The following is a 23,207-nucleotide window of genomic DNA, read 5'->3' as shown; positions in this document are numbered from 1 at the left end:
TTTTCCAAGCAGGAGAACAGGCTGCTGGTCCCAGCATAGGGTACAGGTTTGAGTGCTTAGCTATAAACGGATCCCTTCATTTTTTTAAAGTAAAGTTGCATGTTTTGAAATCCACAAAATAATACATTTAAACTACACATTTCTAAATTTTCTCTCAAATAAACACTTTAAACTTTTTTTAAATACTTAAAAAGAAGAAGTCAAAAACTGTTTCAGAACATATAAGAATTGCAAATGCCAGTGGGTAACTAAGTTCCAATCAACACATTGGTCCAAGAGATGCAGATCAGGTCATACTGGAACAGGCAAATTTCTAATTTCTCAAGCATCCCTAGTTGGAACGTAATGCCTGGGGCTTGCGCGACAGGCAAGCTATGACCTGATTCTCAGGTGAAATGAAACCACGGTTTAAATAAACATTAACCAAGGCTTATGTCTGAACCCAGCACAGTATCTAAACTATGGTCTGTTCAGGAAAACAAACCATTATTTGTTGCTGGCTTACTTAACTTAGTTATGGCTTAGCACATGCTAACCCAGGCTCCTCCTTAACCCATAGCAAGTGGTCTCTTTTATCACCCTGCCCAAACAGCACACCAAGTGACAGAGACATCAGGCAAGAGTGACTAGAAATTAAAGCCTCTCTCCATGCTCAGATCATTGGCACTGTCCCTGAAGCCAACATTGCTAACTCTGCAACACACACACCATTGACAACCACACCTGCAGTCCCCCCGCAACACCTGCTGCTAAAGTTTTTTAAGCCGCACGTGTCTCATCCGTTTTCCAAGTAACTTTCCTGAACAAAGACCTTTGGAGAGTTGCGTTTGTGCTGCTAGGGTGGGCGCTTCACACAGGCCGATGTTCACACCTCTGCAGAGCTGGGCAGCTTAGCAGGGTTGGGATTTTACCAGACTTTTTAGCAGCTGGAAAAGCTGTGCATTTTAACACAGAGAAACAGAAATTGTAGGGGTCAGAGGGTTAAGATACAGAGGGGCGGCAAATTTCTGTTTCCAAACAAATGCACTTTCCCCACGTAGCTAAAGGTTCCCTGCGACTTTACGCTTTGATAGCGAAGTACAGAAGAGTGTCTGTTGAGTGGGGGGCGGGGAGTAGGGTTTAAAACTTCAGGTTTGGATCCTGAAATTCAAGCCAGCTAACAGGTGAAATGACTTAAAGTTTGCATTAGTAAAAGCAGTCTTTCAGCAGCAGAGTGCTTACTAAGCGCAAAGCATAAATTCATTATGACACTTGATTGTTGGTTGGGGAAAGGAAAACAAAAAAACATGGTTGTACAGGGGAAGAAAGGGGTTTGAAAAACTAAAAGCTGCAAAGGAGTAGGGCCATTTGTTTATTGGGAGAATGGAAGGGGAGAGCAGCTGCTTAATGGCAGCTGCACGGAAGATCGCAGAGATTTCCACACCCTCGCTCTCACAGCCAACTAATAGGAAGGGAAATGGTGACACTGTGAGGCGATGCCGGTCTATGAGAAACAACAGACTTAAGGGATGTAAAGCAGAGAGGCAGCTGAGGGTGGGCAGAGTATGACAAAACAAGCCATAGTTACTTTTGCATTTCACATCACATTATGTTCGTTTATATAATCCAGAATATGCACGGCTGACAAAGCCCAGTTGGGCGAAACAAGGAATTATCCTGGAATCCTTGTCTTATTTTCTGCATGTGCCATTCTTCCTAGTTTTTCGTCTGATACCTGCATACAAGGAATTCTTAAAAGCATCTTCGCGTGGAACACAACAAGCTTGATATAAGAATTCCACACCGTGGATATTGCCAGTATAAGAACTGAATAGATTGTATTTCCTGATCAGTCTGCTGGACTTTAATTTCTCATAAAGTGGTACCTCTGGTTACAGACGGTTCAGGTTACAGACTCCGCTAACCCAGAAATAGTACCTCGGGTTAAGAACTTTGCTTCAGGGTGAGAACAGAAATCGTGCTCCGGCAGCGCGGCAGCAGCGGGAGGCCCCATTAGCTAAAGTGGCGCCTCAGGTTAAGAACAGTTTCAGGTTAAGAATGGACCTCCGGAATGAATTAAGTACGTAACCAGAGGTACCACTGTAATATGTTTTGTTTATATGATAAGTTGGTCTATAGAACCATATATTTTGATATATGTTGAATTGCATTTAAAAAGAATTTATATAGTTACATACAGCCTGTTACGTATGTGTTGTTATCAGTACAGTGGTACCTTGGGTTAAGAACTTAATTGTATGTAACCCGAGGTACCACTGTAGTTACTTCTGCCTGCAGAGAATGACGTCTGGTTGGTGCAATAAACAACTCTTAAATAAGTCGCGGTTTAAGAATGGCCTAGCATGACATGCACACTGCACCTACGGCTTATGAAAGGGGCACGTGGTGTCAGTGCACACTGCTCAGATTGCGCACACCCAATCTTTCCTGTGTCACGCCGGAAGGAAGGAAACCAGAGGGCTAGCTTAGCAATATGTGCAAACCACAACCTGCGGCTTGTGTCTGTCCAAGCAAACCCCCTTTTGATTGCTTACTTGTGGTAATCCACAGTTTGGCTCCCATGGCATCATTATCATTATTATTATTAAACTGAATTTATATACCGCCCTATACCCCGAGGTCTCAGGGTGGTTCACAGAATAAAATCAAAATATAAAACCAAAAAATACACAATCAAAATAAAACCAACAACCCAATAACGCTTCCCCCTCCAAAAAAACCCCTTCACATTTTAAAAGGGCATGGAAATCAGGCCACTGTGGTTTCCTAAAAATACCAGCTTACATGTAACGTGGAATCCCAGCTCAGAGAACCGCAGAGACAAAGCGCAGAGACAAAGCTGAAAGAGAAAGAATGCCGAAGGCTCAGATTTCAAATATGTGGCTTTCTGAAGCCTCTCCCACATTTTCATAAAACTATCTGCCTGCATGTTCAATGGTGAGGGCTACTGAATTTGCCATGTGGTATGTGCCTAGTGTTGCTATGAAGGTAACATCACTAGCCTATAAATCTGACTGGATTAGTGTGAACTGTTCCAAGAATTGCTAAGGTTGAAAAATGGTATATATTTTATACAAATATCCCCCACAGAGTGGCTGGGGAAACCCTGTCAGATGGACAGGGTAATAATAATAATAATAATAATAATAATAATTCTTCTACAGGTAAATACTTACAGACACACAGGAAATAATCCCTCTTGTGGTCTTTATTTTTTGTTACTGCTAGTAGTTTATACATCCCACTTCTGAAGCAGAAAAGCATTCATAAAGCAACTCACAATACAGCTAAGATTATAGATGCATATTTATAACATAAAGCATAATAAGAACTAAACAATACAGTTGGTAGTGTTAAACTAAGTTTTACTCAAATAAGACCCACTGAAATTAATATTCACAACTTAGCCATGATCACATTTGGGCTTTAGAGGCAATCCCCAGAATGTAACGCCCATGCAAATTGCAGGCTTACTGAATTTTTGCAAATAATGGGAAATTCTAAGAGCAGGGAATTCCAATGCTCCAGTCAGGAAGTCTGAAGTGGCAATGTCTTCTGTTTGATTCTGCACATAGTTTAACCAACAATTTGCAGATTCATTTGTGTTTGTTTGTGTGTGTAAGGGAGGGATGACAAGATCCACCTTTGGATATGGAATGGCACAGATTTTTGAGTATATAAAGGTCTAGGGGCATATTTGGGGCATGGTTTTTTAGTCAGAAGTTGGCCACAGGATGGGAGGGAAGCCAAGTCCTTCACGCCACCAGGCCAAAGCTGGGAAAAGGAGCTCCTGGCCACAGGAGCTTCCTGCAGCCAATCAGAAGCTGCCCTTTGGTTTCCAAACGTTTTGGAACCTGATTGGACTTCCAGAACGGATTCCGTTCGACTTCCAAGGTGCAACTGTATTCCATATAACCACCCTGAGCTAACCAACTCTCATCTTCTTTCCTAAGTTGCTGCTCCATCTACCAATCCAGCTTCTTGCCCCAAATTACATTCTATACTAAGGACACTAAGAGGAAGGTGGGTTATCCTGCGTGTCTGGGGAAGGAAAACTAAGGAGGAGATTCAGGACGGGTTTCCATTATATCATATAAAAGGAAGATTTGCTAAAAACCAAGAATTGTCAACTGTGTACCCCCATTGCAAACCACACAGACACACACACACCATGTTAAAACAGAAAAGGGGGGGTGGTAGTGAATCCCAGCACTGTGGAAAGAAAAGTAAGAAGTAACCAACAGAAGGTGTTAAAAAAAAATCCATCACAAAACAGACAAATCTGCACATACCATACACATCTGGCTTAAAGCAAGCTGATAAGAGTATTATCAACACAGTTCTGAATCACCAAGAGAAAATTAAATAGATTTTTCAAAAGGCAACAAAGCTTTCAGAAACACAGCAGATATCGAGATTAGCCTGGCACAGAGAGATTACCCGCCACGCTGCTTCACTCTCTGAAAAGAAGATTTCACACACTGCCATGCCAGGGCATCAAATTACTACTTGGAATGAGCCATTAATTTGAATCCTGCTGTGCAGGACTCTCCATAAGCAGAAGCTTCCTAGGTTTTTACACACCCTTAGGACACCACAAGATCCATGGGAGCTTGCTGTGAGATGAGGGAAGGGAAACCTGTGCAGGCTCAGGCATTCCTCCCACTCCCACTAAGTGCCTGGTGGTGGGTGGGGAGGGCGGCAAGAGCAGCAAGAACCCAACAGGGGTTGGAAATGGGCAGCTGAAATCAAGCTTACAGGCTTCTGAAATTTCCCCAACCAAGTCCCAACAATAATAGGGATTCGGACTCCAATTTCAACTCCTAACAACCCTCTAGGCAGGACCAACCAAGAACTAATGTGTGTACTCATTGTAGACACACAAAGCCAGTCTGAGATGCTGACATTCGCCTGAGTGAGGCCAAAATGCAAAGCAGGTGGATTCTTCCTGGATTTGACTATATCGAGAAGCGGTGTTGGGGAGCGAATGGAATGCCAGACTAGGATCTAGGAGACAAGGGTTCAAATTCCCACTCGGCTAGGAAGCCCACTTGGCGGCCTTGGGCCAGACACACACCCTCTCTCAGCCTAACAGGAGAAAACAGGAGTAGGGAGAACCAAGCATGCCAATTGGAGCTCTTTGCTAGAGACACAAATGTAATACATAAAGGATAGATCCTGTAGAACAGGAGTTGAGACTGCTCACAGGGTCCTTGCTACTCCCTATACTTGCATAAGATAACAATTGCAGACACAAAGGTACAAAGCAAAGCCTGACGTTGAAACTAGTTCTGGGGCTCAAATTAAGACCTGCTGCCAGCAGGATAATAAAAAATGTCATGCAAATGTCTAGGATTCCTCCGGATTATAGAGGGGGCTATGGCGTGGCTTGCTTTGCATGATCTCAGGAAGAGCACTGATTATGTCAGTAGAGAACACCCCCCACTCCCATGCCAGTGTGAATCCCATGGCTCTAGAGAGGACTGTACATTAGAAATGACCCTGGAAGGAATAAGCCCCCCTCATCTGTTGCATTAGCACTTTTGGCAAATTTGGGTGGGTGAGATGAACTAGGAAGCTGGAAGGGAGATGTGGTTTTAGGGACTAGCAACAGGTTGTATGAGAAGGAGAACAATCTGAACAGAGGATGGGGCAGTGGAAGATGGCCCATTAGGACAAATGGAAGTCTGCTCTCAGCCAGTCTGCTTACTTACCATCAGTCTAAGTTTCTTCCACTTTGGTTTCAGTACTATAGAACTTGGCAAGGAAGAGTTTGGCAAGAAAACGAATTAGTTGGATCTGCTGCCATCCGTTCTGGCTCCACTTACTCTTGTATTCTGCCCTACCAGCCCCAACTGGAACCAACGACCACTTAGAGCAGCCTTTCTCAACCTGTGAGTACCCAGATGTTGTTGAACTGCAACTCCCATCACCCCTAGCTAGCAAGACCAGGGCTCAGGGGTGATGGGAGTTATAGTCCAACAACATCTGGGGACCCACGGGTTGAGAACCGCTGACTTAGAGAGAGTTACATCTAAAAGACTGCAAGATTTTTGCATTTGATCACAATGTTATTAAAGACTTGCCTGGCTTTTTTTGGAGTTTCTTCTTTAATTGAAGCCCATGACATGAGAGAAAGAGAGAAAGAAATTCTCAAGGTGTCTAAGTCAGGCTTCCATTAAGACGTGCAAGCATTTGTTAGGAGGACATTGTGCCTCTCCCATCGGCAGAAGGAAGCATTAGACGGACTCCACTATCCAAGAAAGCAGAACTGGGGGAAAATATGTCCAAGCCCTTGGCACCAACCAGCATCTAGTGGCCAGGGGAATTTCACCATCCTGACCAAACTGCTGTTGCACTATGTGGGTGGACACTTCTGGCAGACGGTTTGCTTTGCTTTGCTTCCTTTGCAAATTGAGAGCTGGCCTCCTGCTAATATTTCTGACATGGCCCTCAGTGCTGCACACAGATCACAGCCATGACTTATATCCTAAGCATTTCACAGAAGCTCTCCAATGAATTTCCCCCTGATGGTTCATTTCCCTTCTTCAATTACATGGTCACCTATTTCAGGCTGAAGATCGCTGAAAACAACAACAGATATGTTTGACAGCTAGGTTCCTAATAATGTTTTGCTGACATCCAGGAATTTGGACTACTGCTTCAGGTTGTTTTTTTAAATTATTGCTTAAAAGAATTTTATTTATTAAAAGTGATTCCTAAATTCCCAAACGCAGAGGGAAAGAAAAGTTCTTGCTCGCTAGAATGCCTAGAAATTTGAACAAAGAAAAATTCAAAGGTAAAGCTGAATTTCTCCACCCACACCCCAAATAACGCTTATACATTTTAAAGTTTCTAATCAGGGGTCCACAAATGCACTTGTCAGCAGAAAGCATCTCTTTTACTTGGAGAGAAAGTCTGTGATGAGAGCAAACTGAGCGATGAATAGCAGAAGCTCATCTGGGACCTCACAGTGGTCTTCAGAGACAACTGGAAGTAGCAAAACTTCTAGCTGGTCCAAATGCTTTCAAAGGCCAAGAGAACTGCAGGGAGCAACCTCAGTGCCTCTCCTGAGCCAGGGCAGACGGAACTGACAGAAACCACAAATTTTGGCTAGCTAACCAAGAAAGTGTGCAGATTTTCTGTTTCACTGCAATTTATAAACCACCTTCAATGCAAATCTTATACTGAGCAAAAAAGAGAGCCTATAATAGGGTACAGTAAAAGATGAAAAAGGTAAGGGGACAGTATTGCCCTGCTGACAAACTCTGATTGTGATAAAACAGAAATGCAGCTAATGACTATTAATAATACTGGAGGACTTCAACAACGCTCAAATTAGTTGGGTAAATGCAGTTTTGGATCATGAAAGGAGACACAAAAATGTCCAGGCAAAACAAACAACCGTGCCTTGGAACAAAGTCAAGAAACCGACAAGGAGAAGACGTGTTAAGGTAAAAGGAAGCTGAAAGGTATAATTAAGAGGATCGAATCTCTGCAGAAAGCTTAGAGGTTATTTACAAACAACCTAATCGAGACTTAAACGACATAGAAAAGAAAAGACACAAACAAGGCCAAAAGTTTGCCAGTTAAGTAGACAAATGGATAGAAGGTTGCTTTATTGTATACATGAAGATTTATTTATTTTTTAAAGCACAAATTCTGGCAAACCAGATAAGAAATGACAATAAGGAAGTTATCTAAGGTGCAAAATACTAAAAAACAAAACCCCCTTTAAATTCTTGAAAAGCAGGAAACCAGTCAGAGGCAGCGAAAGTGTTAAATGAGAAAAAAGGAGAAAGGGAGAAATGAAAGAAGATGAGGATATTTAGGCTGTGTACATACTGCTGTTTGCATATATTATGCTCCCACTGTTGATTTGGAAGCGATATCCGCACGATGTTAACCACAATCCATCCTATATCTATTTCATTGTTTCTTATGAAATGCTGAATTTTGATGTTTCCCCACAAATCATCTTGGTTCAGAATTGAAAAAAAGAATCACCTACCTGCCTTTTAAATCAGTGATAGGTACACAGTCCCCTTTTCTCAACTCAGACTGAAGCTGGGTTGGGGGGGTGAATGCATCACAATGCATTATTTTGTAAGAAACTGAGGGTATGAATTGCAAATGATGTTGTGCGCACACCAATTCCCAAATCAGCAGCAGAAGCGTACTGCATGCAGAGTAAACAGGTGTGTGTACAGAGCAATAGGATATCTTTATTTGACTCATAAAGGTGAGATATGAATGAGCTTTTTGGCCATGCCATTGGTCCCTTTGCTTCTTTCTTTATGTAAGGAAACCAGAAAGTCTTCCATTATCTATAGTTTCGCAGTTCATCCAAACTGGGAAAAGATGGTTAATGGCCAGAATATGAAGCCAACTTAAAGCTGTGCCTTCATAGCCTGGCTTGTTCTGAAACAGCTAACAACTGTTTCCCAGATTCAGGTAGGTAGCCCTGTTGGTCTGACACAGTCGAAATAAATAAAAAAATTGTCCAGTAGCACCTTAGAGACCAACTAAGTTTGTTCTGGGTATAAGCTTTCGTGTGCATGCACATACCCAGAACAAACTTAGTTGATCTCTAAGGTCCTGCTAGACAATTTTTTTATTTATTTCAACTGTTTCCCAGTTTAGATGAAACGGGAAACTACAGCTCACAGAAGGTTTCCTGGTTTGCTTGCTTCCCTGCAATGGAAGGAAGATCAGAAAGGCAGTATGCACCCCCATAATGCTTGTCCATCTCTTGGCTCATTAAGATATTACTGTATTGTCCAAATTAGTCCATTATGTGCACTACGCTGGCAGCTGAATCATAAAAATAGTATCATGAAACTAGAAAATGTACAAAAGAGGCTTTTTAAATCCAGAAAACGTGACCCTGGGAGCGCATGAAAGAAGTATATAAATCCATAAAGAAGAGAAATTCCTCTCTTCCAAAAGACCTGAACTCTGGATCATTCCAATGAAGGTTCACAATAAATGGAAGTCCTACTTCATCCCAAATTAACTTGTGGAATTGAGTGCCACAAAATCCAGTGACGACCACGAGAGAAGGTGGCTTTAAAACAGATTAACGGACAACAGGTGTCTCGACAGCTAAATAGAACTGTGATGTTCAAAGGCGTTATGCAGAGGCTGGAGATGGGGGTAAGTATAATAATGTCCACCATCTCCTGCTTGTTAACTTCTTAAGGAAGGGCACCTAGCTGCCGCACTTAGAAACAGGCATCCTTATGTCGGATCCAGCAGCGTAATATTTTATATCCTTACAATTAAGCTAGCTGTGAACAGCCATGTATTCCTAGGTTTATTTGTAGTGATCTGCTTTGAAACCGGGGGGGGGGGGGGACTTTGGTGCTTCATTTTGCGCTGAATGTTCTGAAAACAACAGAGATGTCTTCAGCAGAGTTGTATCACTGGTCTGCTGCTGTGAGCTGTTCCTCAAAAGCTCAGTCAAACTCTCCTCTTCCACTTCCTACCCATGATCCTTTAATTGTTGGTGTCAGTGATTTTATCTAGAGCATATGGACAGTTTTGTACGCTGGAAGCATGCTTCTCTCTGAACAGTTTCCACTGTCGTATTTCTTTCAGATCCTAGTATTCTGAAGCCTATCTACATATCAGAGCAATCCGTGAAGTACTGTATTTCCACGAGCAATTTTGGGGGGCAGGGGAAGGGGGTTAAAAACATAAACATGTGATCCTTCGCTTTCATTCTCAAGCACAGAGAGACTGGTTACATTCTGAGTGATCAGTCTGATAGTCAGTTTGCTAGGATTTTTCTTTCTTTTGCAACACAGGATTGATGAAAAGGAGCGTTTGTACGAATATGTGCAGAGTACCTTTTCTCTGGTACTGAGTAGCCACATAAGATTGGTGGAGAGGCCGGAATTCTGGATTACGGAACATTTTTATTCTATTCATTTTTAAACTGAAAACTAAAACAGTAAGTGTAACTATGCGGTAAACAAAATCTCAGTTAAAACCAAAACGTAATGAATGAAATCAAAGAGCATGGCTACAATGTTGAGGTGGTGTACATAAAGAAAATCAGAGAGTTAAATTCTAGATGGGTCTCAGAATACAGTGGTACCTTGGTTTTCGAACGTAATTCGTTCTGGAAGACCGTTTGACTTCCAAAACGTTCGAAAACCAAAACCCCAATAGCCGACAGCTAGGATCTTGCACTCAGCGGAAGCCGCGTAGCATGTTCAACTTCTGAGTTTGAGAACTGAAGCATTTACTTTTGGGTTTTCGGCATTCGAAAACCGAAACGTATGACTTCCGAGATGTTCGAAAACCAAGGTACCACTGTAACTTATTTCCCTGCTCCCCAGTAGTCATGGGGCAGTTCTTATTCTGGGCTTCTCATGGCTAGACAGACAGGTTTCAGGAAGATACAATCAGCAGGGCAACCGGATCCACCAAGTTCTCTCTCCAGGTTTTTACTGAGCACTTTATTTTATTTGGTGGGGAAACAAGTTTGACAGTTGTGCACAAAGTGCTGGTGACTCTGCTTTAACTGTGAGCCAACTCTGGATTTCTCCAGAGGCGAGGGCTGTTGTTTTGCATCTCCGAGTCCAGAATACTGACAGAACATGGGACAAGGCAGCTTACACAAGGGGGTGGTGAGGCAGCTTGACTTTCTACTCTTAACTTCTGTGGCTTGGCATGCAACCACATACCTTCCGGGCCTGTCCCCCTGGCTGCTTTTTCTTTTTTAACAAACACCTGGTGTCCAAATTGTTTATCAAATGCCCGCCTTGAAGCCTCTGTGCATTCCAAGCCCTGTCCAAAATTTGCAGCTTGTTCCCAGAGAGTAGATGTCAGCATAGCTAAGAAGAAGGGGGAAGAAAACACCTCAACAGATGAATCCTAACCAGAGGTCAAAGTTTCTCTGGCCAACTTCTAGCAGGGAGAGAAGACGGGAACAGAGGTAAGTTCTCCCTCTCCCTGTGGTTGTTTATTATTTCAATTTAGATCCTGCCTTTCTGCACATAGCACTCAAGGCAGCTCGCAGTAATAAAAATAAAAAAACAATTTTTAAAGTCAATAACAATCTCTGTAAAAGTGAATCACCAATAAAACGAAGAAGAGCAGATAAAACCAATTCTCTCTACTCCTGCATGCCTCAGATTCCTCTTTTTTTTCTTCTCGAGAACTTGCAGCAACGCAACATTTGAATCGCCAAGAGCACTGTTCGCCACGCTGCCGAGGCATATCAGAGATGGGGTGAAGCAATTTCAGCAGCACAGCCCCTTCTCCCCTAAAGTAAAACAGTTTATGCAAGAAGGAGGACGAACGACTATCAGCACAATCCTAAGCACGTCTATTCAGAAATAAATCCTAATGAATTCAATGGGGCTTAACCTCAGCTACGTGGGGTTGGAACTGCGGCAAAATCAGTAGTTTGTGGCTAACTACAGTACTTTGTTACCAATATTATAAACTCAAATCTATAATCTAATTACCAAATGGCAACTTAAACCTAGGCTGGGGTCGCCACAATGGAATGAATGTCTAGGCACTGTTTCCTCTGGGTTGTTGTTGTTGTTATTTCCATTTCTATACTGCTTTATATTTTAAAGAACAAAATTACAAAGAGGTATACCACATATTAAAACATCAAATAAAGCAATCCAGAATAAAACAAATTCAAGCTTCAAGGAAACTATTTCAGATCCTTCTCTAAGTGACATTTTGCTTTCCCCAGTTGCCAGCTTGGCATCCAGAAATCTCCACATGGTCACAACTGGACTGCGCCAGTTCCAAAATGCACCTGGCGCCTGGCTAATTTCGAACACTGTCTGTCATCCTTCGACATGGGGGTGCTCAGAAGCAATGGCATACCTTTCCAAGTCCTGGTTTTAATTCCTCTGACACATTTAGCTCCCACACCTCTTCAAAGCTATTTACAAACTTAAATAAAGCACCAGCAGTGTAATCCACGATTCCAAAACTAGCAGAGCCAGCAGCCCTATTTAGTCATTAATCACAGAAACAGGCAAGACAAGCGGGGCTACACTTTTAGCCCCACATCTGCTGTCATGTGGTGCCTTCCAACTTCCCACAAGTTCAGAGCAAACCTTTAAGAAATCCTTCCAAAAGTTGAGGGTAAATGTCTGCAGCGGGGCAAGTTACAGTGGACTCACAAAAGCTGGAAGCTGCTGGCGGGGGGGGGCGCTAAATAAAGGCAAAGCCCTGCAGCCCCTTTGTGCCCTTGCCCCATCATGTGAGTACCAACTGAATGGGGCTGCTTAAAACAAACTGTGTACAATTACAACTCAGACTTTAAAAGCCTGAATCTTCAGAATGAATTTTCTGGGTGCATGTTCCACAGCACTAGGACTACAGCAGAGCAGACTCGGCCCCCAATGGTCGCTGCCCCATAAGGACAGGATTCTGTGCATCATCTTATGGGCCAAGCTACTGAAATCTATATCCAGGCGAGAAGCCTATTCTACCTTTACCTGGTGTTAGATGCACATTTTGGATTTTTAGCAGACAGCCAACGTGAACTCCAAACATATATGTGTCATCTTTTCTTCTAAGCTTGCTTCCATAGATTTATTATGTATTGACGGCAGTAATATTTCAGTTCTCCTAACCTTTTCGCCAATCAGGTTCTCCAAGAGATCCTGAAAACCAGTCTTTGAAGAGATTATCGTTTCTCCCGCTCTGTACTATTTGCCATCTTTTCGACAAATGAATATGGGAAACTACCTTAAACAAAGTTGGTCCATGTAGCTCAGTATTGTTTACACTAACTGGCAAGGGACGCGGGTGGCGCTGTGGTCTAAACCACTGAACCTCTTGGGCTTGCCGATCAGAAGGTCAGCGGTTTGAATCCCCACGCCGGGGTGAGCTCCTGCTGCTCTGTCCCAGCTGCTGCTAATCTAGCAGCTTGAAAACATGCCAGTGCAAGTAGATAAATAGGTAGTTCTGCAGAGGGAAGGTAAACAGCATTTCCATGCGCTCTGGTTTCCGTCACGGTGTCCCATTGCACCAGAAGCGATTCAGTCATGCTGGCCACATGACCCAGGAAGCTGTCTGTGGGCAAAGGCCAGCTCTCTTGGCCTGAAAGCGAGATGAGCGCCACAACCCCATAGTCGCCTTTGACTGTACTGTACCGTCCAGGGGTGCTTTACCTGGCAGATGCTCTTCAGCATTTCATGCAGAACACACCCTCAGTCTTACCCTGAGATTGAACCTGGGACCTTATACATGCAAAGCAGATGCACTACCACTGAGCTGTGGCCCTTCCTCAAACTATGAAGTCTAAACTACAGTTGGCAATGCCATTTCCACCAATGTGGAGGCTTGCCAGAGTTCAAAAGAGACTTATTTTGGCAAGAGCAGGAATGGGAAAACTGTGGCTCTCCAGATAGTGGCGCTAGACTCCAATTCCCACCAGTATGGTCAGTGGTCAGTTCTGATTAGAATTAAAATCCAGCAATATCTGGAAGGCCACAGCTTCCCCACCCCTGGATTAGAGTCTCGTTTTCATTTCTGATGTGGGAAAGTCACCATTTTTAATACAGAGGACATTTCTTCTTCTCAATGTGCACTCATGTAAAATGTCTACAGGTATGTCATGTTCTGAACAAGTTTAAGAAACCCACATTTTCTAAGGTGTGATAAATCTCCTAATTTTAGTGTCATTAGTTTACCATTGGGGGGATGTAGGAGATGCAATTACAGCCTACACATTAGAGCATGATTTTAATTGGCTACCATTTCCATTTCAGAGCTGGCTTTTCACACAAAGCTTTTGAAATGGAGCAGAAACAAATAAACAAGCACTGATATCTAGAGAACACGGTTGGCTGGACCCAAACAACATTAGCAGAGATAAATGGATCTGGGGCCCGCCCACAACAAAGATAGTGAAATCACTCCTAATGTGAAACCTTTAATAAAAGAGATAGGTGTTAGGGACTCAGGAGGGGGGGGGGGGAATATCACACAAAAATGAGAAGTAGCATATTCCATAGATAATGGGAAGGTGCAAAGGCACTAATGTGAAAGACACAATAGAACCAGTATGGCAAAAGCAAGAGGTTTGATGTATAATTAGGAGAAGGATGCACACTGATGAAATAGGAAAAGGAGTTTGAACGTCAAGCTGTAAAAGAAACCAAAGAAAAAACACTACTCCATTTATAAGGAGGGTTACTTAGCAGGCCGGAAAGGAAAATTGCTGTTAATGCTGTTCTTCAGCGTTGCCAGGGCTATATAATTTGGTATAAAGCTGTTGCTAAAAGAGAATGAGAGACAAACGTAGCAAAATGAGAGGGATGGGGAGAAGAGGTAAAGGTGAAATGGCACCTAGCTGTATCCCTATGGAAGCAGCAACCTATGATGTTCGGCGGCAGTGCTTTTGGCTGCTCTTGGTGGCTAAAGGATGCCCACATGTTTCACCCTTCTTGGAGCAGCAGGGAATACAGCTCAACCAAATGTAGTTGCAAAGGGGAAAGAACCAAACCAAAAGGACAGATGGAAGGTAACAGCATGGAGCACATTTGACTCTAAACATGCATGCCTTGCCAACATATTTTCAGACTTCATGGAAAGAACTTGGTGCATCTTTCAAAAGCAAAGTTTCCAGTGTGATCTCCCCAAAGTGGATTGGGAATTTGGTGTGTGTGCACGTTTGAACTTTCAACGCTTTGGCTTCACTACAGCCCTGAAATGGATCAGGGCCCCACACCTACTATTTACATGGAGAGAAATCTCCTGCAGAAACACTATTAGATCAGGGTCCTCCTGTATGATGGATGTGTATATTTAGTTGAATAAACTGAATAGAGTAAAAGATTATGAGTCACTGGGGGGAATGTGCATGTATGAACTTATTTCTAGTTGCTATTTTGTTAATATTGTTTTATTAGATTTGTAAATGCCTTGTTTATCTGTTAAACATATAATATGACTTAGGCTGCAATTGTGATGTTTGTCTTATTTTTTAATTGCTGGTTTGTTAATAGTGTTTCATAGATTGCAACTGCTTTGATGATTTGTTAATTATATGATTTACGATGTATTTGTGATGTTCCATTATACTGTTGTTATTTACGGTTTGTAAGCCAAGTCATTTGAATAGGAAGAAATACAATCAATTGACTTCTGGAATGATAGTCATGTTCAATGTTAGAAACTCAGATATATAATCTAATTGCCAAATGGCACCTTAAACCTAGGTTGTGATTGCCACAATGGAATGTCTCAGTGCCATTTTTTGTTTGCAGTGGAATTATTTATCATCATTTCTATACCATTTTATATTTTATAAAACAAATCTCAAAGCAGTTCACAACACATTGAAACATCAAATAAAACAATAATTCAAGCTTCAAGAAAAATATTTCAGATCCTTCTCTAAGTGACATTTTGCTTTCCCCAGTTGCCAGCCTGGCATCCAGAGATCTCCACATGGTCCCAACTGGACCTGCGCCAGTCACAAAACACACTTGGCTAATTTCTAACACTGGTCCTGTTTGTTGTGTTATCTGCAACAGATGAAGTCAGCGGTTCTCAACCTGTGGGTCCCCAGATGTTGTTGGACTACAACTCCCATCATCCCTGAGCTCTGGCCTTGCTAGCTAGGGGTGACAGGAGTTGTAGTTCTACAACATCTGGGGACCCACAGGTTGAGAAAGGCTGGACTAAGTCTTAGGGCCCCTTAAAGATCAGCTTCATCTTTTAGGTGCCCCAACACTGTATTTTTGTTTTCAGAATTCATGACCTGGTAACACTGTGATCACTGGGTAGAGAAGCAGACGCCTTGAATCAAAGCAGGAGAGAGATATTCCTCTCTTTAATGCATCAGCAAATAAGTTATTCTTCCCACAGCCTCTTACCAGAAGTGCACCCTTTGGCAAAGTGAAGTTACACAAAAACCTCCAGTAGGACAGTAGAAGTGCATTGTTTTAACATTCCACACCCAATAAGGATCTTTAAAGAAGTCTAACACAAAGGGTGAGGGGTGGTGGATGGTGATGGGAATTATCTGTGGGATTGAGTGTAGGTATGTTGTAGGTATGTTGTATGTATGTAGGTATGTTGTATGAAATGTATGTTTGTATGTGTATTAATGTTGAATTATTTTAACAATAAAAAATTATTTTTTTAAAAAAAGGATCTTTGAAGATGCACAGAAAGACTACTTGCAGTATGCATCTTATTTCTTATTATGAAATAAAAATCTGAAGGCTCTATCAGGGTATCAGGGCAAGCTGCAGTTCAAGCGAAAAGACAGTAAAACATAAGCAGCAAGTGCTCAAATGCCCTAAGGAACACGCCTATCTGGCAAGAAAGAGATTGCGGGGTCCAAAATTAAACACACAAGACTCAGAGCAAGCAGTTGGCTTGGCTCCAGCAAACGTTAAGAAAAGCTCTTATGTGGGGATTGCCACATTAACTTCAGCGTCACAGAGCTGTCTTGGAAGGTAATAAAGCGATCCACATATGTGAAGCTGCGTGTGCACACACGTTCCTCAGGACCTGGCCAACAAAAAGGGTGTTAATTAGCTCCTCAGTTGCAATATATCAAGTATCTGTAGTTAAAGTTGCTGAGGTTGCAGGCTACAGTTGCGGAATCACGTGGGATTAAGATCTATATAACAGCTGCATGTGCACCATTTAAGTCAGTGGTTCTCAAACCTTCTTCCCATAAACCGCTTGAAAATTGCTGAGGGTCTGGATGGACCACTTAATAATTTTTCGGCCTTTTGTAGCAATTGTGGTGCACTTGCCAGATGCTATACGATCTTCAATTGTATTTTTACAAGCCACAGACCACCTGAATGAAACTCGTGGACCACAGTGTGGGAAACCCTGATTTAGGAAATCTGAGTTCAGTGATAATCAGTTCCAAAGTTAACAATTTCTTAGGAAACACTCATTTTTTACAGTGTGCCTTTAATTACTGGCCTTCACCAGGTTCTCCAAGTACTTGCTGGGAAAACTGGGTAAGTTGAGGAGGCAACTATATTAATCTTTCAGTGATAAAGAACCTCAACTAAACCTTTACGCTAGCAACTGATTTTTTCGTAGCTAATACAGTGGTACCTCAACCTGAGTACTTAATTCGTTCCGGAGGTCGAACCTGAAACTGTTCTTAACCTGAAGCACCACTTTAGCTAATGGGGCCTCCAGCTGTTGCCGCGCCGCCGGAGCACGATTTCTGTTCTCATCCCGAAGCAAAGTTCTTAACCTGAAAAACTATTTCTGGGTTAGCAGAATCTGTAACCTGAAGCGTACGTAATCTGAAGTGTACCTGAGGTACCACTGTACACAGCCCTCTCAGTTGCCAATATCAGGCAGGTGAATGATCAACATTTGTGACACTGAAATCTTGTAGGGGCCTGTTGGTTGGTTGATTGATTGTTAAAACGGCTTTTAAATGGGGGGGGGGAGTAATGGGGCTTGGGCCCTCCTCTCCCCTCATTCACTTGCCAAAGTGGGTTTCTAGTAGCTCAAATCAGCTAGAAAAGGAGAGCTTCCTGATTAAAGATTAAGTCTAAACTAAATGAGCCATATAGTCCAGAGAGTTCCCTGTATCTTGGGCTAGCTGGTCACTCAACTTAGCAACCAGTGTTAGAAACTGAGATATATAAGCTAGGTGCCAAATGGCTCCTTAAGCCAGGGTTGCAGCCACCAAAACAGAATGCCTAGTTGCCATTTTGGGGTCAGACAGCTTGCAAGTCATATTTTTCAGTACAACTTTTTGGTTTATGAAATTCGTTCTGATTGTGCAGATAAAATATAACGGACAGAGTTCTACAGGATGTGTTGCTAGTGTGTGAAAACTGTCAAGATCCAAGGATACCCAGGCATGCACTTCCAGATGGTGGAGACGTCAGGCACCATTCTGGAGCCCAGGCATCTTCACTTGGTCACAAGTGGCCAATAGTCAGGTGCAAAATGTGCCTGGCAAATTTCAAACACTGTTAGCAAGTATAAAGAATCATGTCAAAGACTGTAATATTAATCATATGTAAAGATAGAAGACAATGGACCAAATGCAGGAACATTTTGAGAGAATTCACAAAGATGAAAGTCTGAGGCATCCTCTTAAGCAACTGTTTTGGTACTTGGTTAATGATGCTCAAGTACAATTCAGATGTGCAGGTGATACCATGTGCCAGATACAGGTACATGCATATATAAATCACAGCTTTCCCCTTTAAAACGTGTGAGCATGGAGAAATTGGGTACCTGCCTCCAATACCTAGATGCAAATATGGCATCTTCCCAAAGTGTCAGCGCCACTTCTCCACTGAAAAACGCTGGCAGGTTGTGATCAGCTTGCAGGGAATAAAAGGGGAAAGAGCCTTCCCACACTCATCGCTGGAGACAGGGAGATTGCAAAAGTGGTGGGCATGGGAAAGGGTTAAGCACTCCCACTCCTGTCTACAACTACTTCTGTACAAATCACACACTCTCTCTCGATGCTACTCTGAAAAAGAGAAATAGAGGCAGCTGGGGCTTGGAAACACGACCTGCTGACAATGTGTAGTTCCCCCACCCCCATTCTTCTTCTTTTGTATATTTTTATAACTAATTAGCAAAATATTATAACAGCCACATGTTGCTCCAGCTTAAGAAAGCAAACATTCTTCGCAAGCCCTGCAGTTTTGCAGGGTTTTCATCAGCCATCATTAAACCAGGCTAAAAAAGAATGCAGCCTAATGGATATTTAATTTATACCCTCAGATGAGAACTCCAAGTGCTCTCCTGCAAGGCTCCAGTATTTCAGCTGTTTCCCAAAATGTCTTGATTCAGGACAACCCGCTGCTCTTCTTCTGAACTAAGCACAGCAACTCTCTAGTGCCTACTTGTGTTCAGACTTTGACACAAGTTCTTTCCCTTAAGCCGTGCTAACTTATTTTGCAGCGTTTAGCCAACTCACTTTTTGCAAGCTACAAATGAGAATTTCTACTTCTTTTCTATCTGCAGAAGAGCTATGACCTATTACTACCACAGCACATTGATTCAGAGTCGGTGCCTCTGTGGTTACCTTGACAAAAGACCTTACACTCTATTATGTGTTCGACAAGACAGAGGTGGAAGGGAGAAGTTACGGATGGAGAAACTGTGATTGAGAAAGAGGTTTGCTAGAGCAGTCAATGAAGGGAGATGAAGGAGTTGCTTGAAGGAGGCGCAAGAGGCATAGGGAACAGAATGGAAGAAGGAACAGAGAGGAAAAATCAAAGAGTAACTCAGGGGTCAGCAACCTATGGATCATTGGCCACAAGTGGCCCACGGGGATTGTTTAAATGGCCCACGAGCCACCCCCGAACCGAGCCGCTCGCTTGGTGAATCCCCGCGCGCTGCGCTAAACCAGTGCAGCGCGGCGCAGGGACTCGCTTCCGCAGTGCCTGAAATCATGGGCGCGTGTGCTATCTGGCCCACAGAGGGATCTCCGCTGGAGTGAACCAGCCCAGGTGAGGTAAACCTTGCAGACCCCTGGAGTAACTAGTAGACTACATAGAGCAGCCTTTCTCAACCTGTGGGTACCCAGATATTGTTGAACCACAACTCCCATCACCCCTAGCTAGCAAGGCCAGAGCTCAGGGATGAAGGGAGTTGTAGTCCAACAACATCTGGGGACCCACAGGTTGAGAACCGCTGATGTAGAGAAAGTGAAAGAGGTGGAGAAATTATACACACACCCCTATATGACACCCTATAACATATAAAGTACTCTGGGCACTTTACAATAAATAAGTAAAAAATCAACTGGCATTCCAAGTAAATAAATATAAAGGAAAATAAAACAATTAAGTCGGAGGACCTACATAAATACCACACAGAAAGCACAGACGACACATTCCAAATTAAAACAGTGTTTGAAAAAGAGCTTGAGGCTAAGGTATTTAAAGGTCTGGATGAACAAAGAGGTCTTCACCTGGCCCAGAAAAGACCATGACACCAGGCAAGTCTCCCAGGTCAGGTTATTTCACAACCTCTCACTGGTGGTTGCCCGCCACAATTCATTTGGCAGCAAGAACTTCCAGGTTCAGGGAGATACGTGGAAGGATTGAAGCAGCAGATCTGTGAGGAGTAGCCAAAGTACAGGGAGCTGACGGAAAAGGATATTGTGATCACAGCAATTGGAGAAAGATGGATTTAGCAGAGGCATTTCAAACTGACTGGAGTAAAGGAGAGAGAGCAGGAGGGGAGGCAAGCAAGGAGGCAATTTTATTTTATGTATTGGTTTTATTTCAAGCGCTGATACCTGTACAGAGCCCTCTTGACTGGGCAAGTTAATCTAAACTAAATAATGTTTGTTCTGGCTGGCTGAACTAACTGGTCCCAGCGGAGGGTCTATATCAACTTTGCCTTCCCAATACAGAAGAATTTGAAGTGAGTGGGAGAAGAGTTATCACAATTAAGGGATAACTAAATGGGCATTTATCTCTTTCTATATTGTAGCAGGAGGAGGCTGGAACTGGGGCGAGCTGACAAGTTGTGAGTTATTTATAGTAGAGCCACAGCCAAGAAGTTGGACATCTTGGCTTTCACTCATTTAGAATGTGGGCTCCCAGAACATGATTCTTGTTTAATAGTATGGAAAGGTGCCCCTTCCCAAAGCCTTTTGATGGGCCAGGCTACAAAGCTAAAACTCTTGTCCAGGCCAGAGTGGCTAGGGAAACCCAGCCAGGTAGGCAGGGTATAAATAATAAATTTATTAGTAGTAGTAGTAGTATTAAACAAGTTAGCTACCGCTAGATTTTCCCTACACTAGGGCTGGGTGATATCTGCTTTCCAACATCGTAATATCTTGCTAGCTAGACTTCGCTGTATGGCGGTATATTAAGATGTCAGAAAGGAAGCGGGGAGGAAGAAGGCTGGTCAGAGATGTTTGGCATCACCTTGCAACAGCTTCTGCCTCTTCCTGGCAAGGCTAGGTGGGCACCGCCGCACCAGGTGGAGTGCTCACTCCTACGATAGGCTCGCTGCGGCACGGTCCCGCTTGGTGCAAGGAGGAACAGAGGGAGGAGGTAGCCTGCCAGTGCCTGTGCAGCCAGGGAAAGAAATGAAAGCACTGGCTGTCTGGCAGGCAAGCCACACTTTTTAGGCTGGCGGCTGGGCTGTGGAGGGAGGGAGTGGGTTAGCAGCAGGCGACTATTGGGTGGCCTGATTGAAGTGTGTGGTGTTGGCTGTGAGGGATTCGCAATACACTGCCGGATCGGAAATTCCGTAATCAGCCTCACGATTTTAACTTTAAATTGTGGTTTCAAGCAATGTATTGATACATCGCCCAGGCCTACCCTGCACTAGCGAGAATACTTGCAATGCTCCTTGAGAATTCGCACATCTCCACTTCTCTAGGACTAGGAGCATTTACAAATCTAAATGCAGTGCAGAAGGCAAGTAGAAACTCAAAAAGAATGAATCCTTGGCAAATAGCTTTCTAGCTTTTCGGAAATATGTATGAGTCACAACAGAAATCATTCCCAGTCAGGGTTGGTTTTTTATTTTGATTGTTGGTTTTTTTTGCCTGTTTACTTATTTTAATGGAATGCAAAATCACCCTGTCTTTCTCTAAAAAAGAGATCCTGGACAGGTATAATAAAATAATAGTAATAGTAATAGTAATAGTAATAATAATAATAAATAATAATAATAATAATAATAATAATTTTATTTATACCCCGCCCTCCACAGCCAAGACCGGGCTCAGGGCAGCTAAAAGGTAAAGGTACCCCTGCCCGTACAGGCCAGTCTTGACAAACTCTAGGGTTGTGCGCCCATCTCACTCAAGAGGCCGGGGGCCAGCGCTGTCTGGAGACACTTCCGGGTCACGTGGCCAGCGTGACATCGCTGCTCTGGCGAGCCAGAGCCGCACACGGAACGCTGTTTACCTTCCCGCTAGTAAGCGTTCCCTATTTATCTACTTGCCCCCGGGGGTGCTTTCGAACTGCTAGGTTGGCAGGCGCTGGGACCGAGCAACAGGAGCGCACCCTGCCGCGGGGATTCGAACCGCCGACCTTTTGATCGGCAAGCCCTAGGCGCTGAGGCTTTTACCCACAGCGCCACCCGCGTCCCCAGGGCAGCTAACAACCAATAATAAAAACAAGTTGATTAAAATACAATTTAAAAGATTAAGATACAATATTAAAACAATTAGGGAGCAATCTCATCATAGGAGGAAAAAGGAAAAAGAAAAAGGGGGAGGGAATCAAAGTGATTCTGAGCCAAAGGCCAGGTGGAACAACTCTGTCTTACAGGCCCTGCGGAAAGAGATCAGATCCCGCAGGGCCCTGGTCTCAAGAGACAGAGCGTTCCACCAGGCCGGAGCCAGTGTTGAGAAGGCCCTGGCTCTGGTTGAGGCTAATCTAACTTCCTTAGGGCCCGGGACCTCTAGGGTATTGCTATATATGGACCACAGATATACAGAAGAGCACTCCCCGCCCCTTTGCCAATACAGCCACTTGTATGACACAGCATGGCTTGAGTGCTTAATCTGTCATGCTACTTATCCCTCCACTGTTCCCAGGCAGTGGATGAGCAGCTATGGGTAAGAGAATGGTAGCCCCCAACAGCAGTTCAATATGTAGGGGTGGGATCTCACCATGTAGGCGGAGCTGACTGCAGGGACACTACAACAGGCCTTAGTAGCCACCATTATTTTTCCTCTGACCAACAATTCCTGCCCATGCATGTTTCATTTGTCCTACCCAGTGTAAGCGCTGTAGTATCATGCAACTAGTGGTGAGGGTTGCCATCATAACTCACAGTAGTCAGGGAGAGGACAGTACTTAGAAGTTAGCATTATGTTAGGCCAGTAGTAATGAGCAGGAGGAAACAAAGTTTAGCGTGTAAAGCTTTTCTTTAAAAAAAAAAAAAAAGTTAGCAAACTTTTAAGAGCCTCTGGTGTTGTCTCATTTGCAGGCCACAATGTATCTAGCGCTCTACTGCCTAAAGCAATTTAATTAGTCCTTGATCTCACAATAAGAGGCAAGCAACAAAACACTAGATTTTTCTGTAGCACAGACTCCTCAAGAACAGTGGCACAAAATGCAGAACTTTGGAAAGGGACGGCATGGGATCTTACTACTCTATGAGGTCCATCAGACAAGTCACACCACCAAAGCCATGCCCTAAAACGTCAACTGATGCTAGTTACTTAGCAAATCCAAAACATGAACTGCTGCTAGTTACTAAGCAAATCCATTTACTAAGCAAAT

The 23,207-nt window shown here is 43.3% G+C and overlaps 1 protein-coding gene across 6 annotated transcripts in view; it reads right to left on the bottom strand.

Moving 5' to 3' along the window:
• Window positions 1–23,207, bottom strand: part of SPOP (speckle type BTB/POZ protein) — a 49,870-nt gene that overhangs the window by 19,836 nt on the left and 6,827 nt on the right. For 3 of the 6 annotated variants that reach the window (XM_083408428.1, XM_083408425.1, XM_083408427.1), the window contains exon 2: window positions 2,785–2,839. The exons of the other annotated variants lie outside the window; for them this stretch is intronic. The gene's annotated coding sequence lies outside the window, so the exon portion shown is untranslated. The remainder of the gene's footprint in view (window positions 1–2,784; window positions 2,840–23,207) is intronic. 6 annotated transcript variants of the gene reach the window in all.

Source organism: Podarcis tiliguerta (genome assembly GCF_965153285.1).
Source record: "Podarcis tiliguerta genome assembly, chromosome: 13".
In the NCBI taxonomy this organism is placed as follows: domain Eukaryota; kingdom Metazoa; phylum Chordata; class Lepidosauria; order Squamata; family Lacertidae; genus Podarcis; species Podarcis tiliguerta.
The sequence above is the reverse complement of the archived record's forward strand: the minus strand, read 5'-3'. Positions and strand labels throughout refer to the sequence as shown.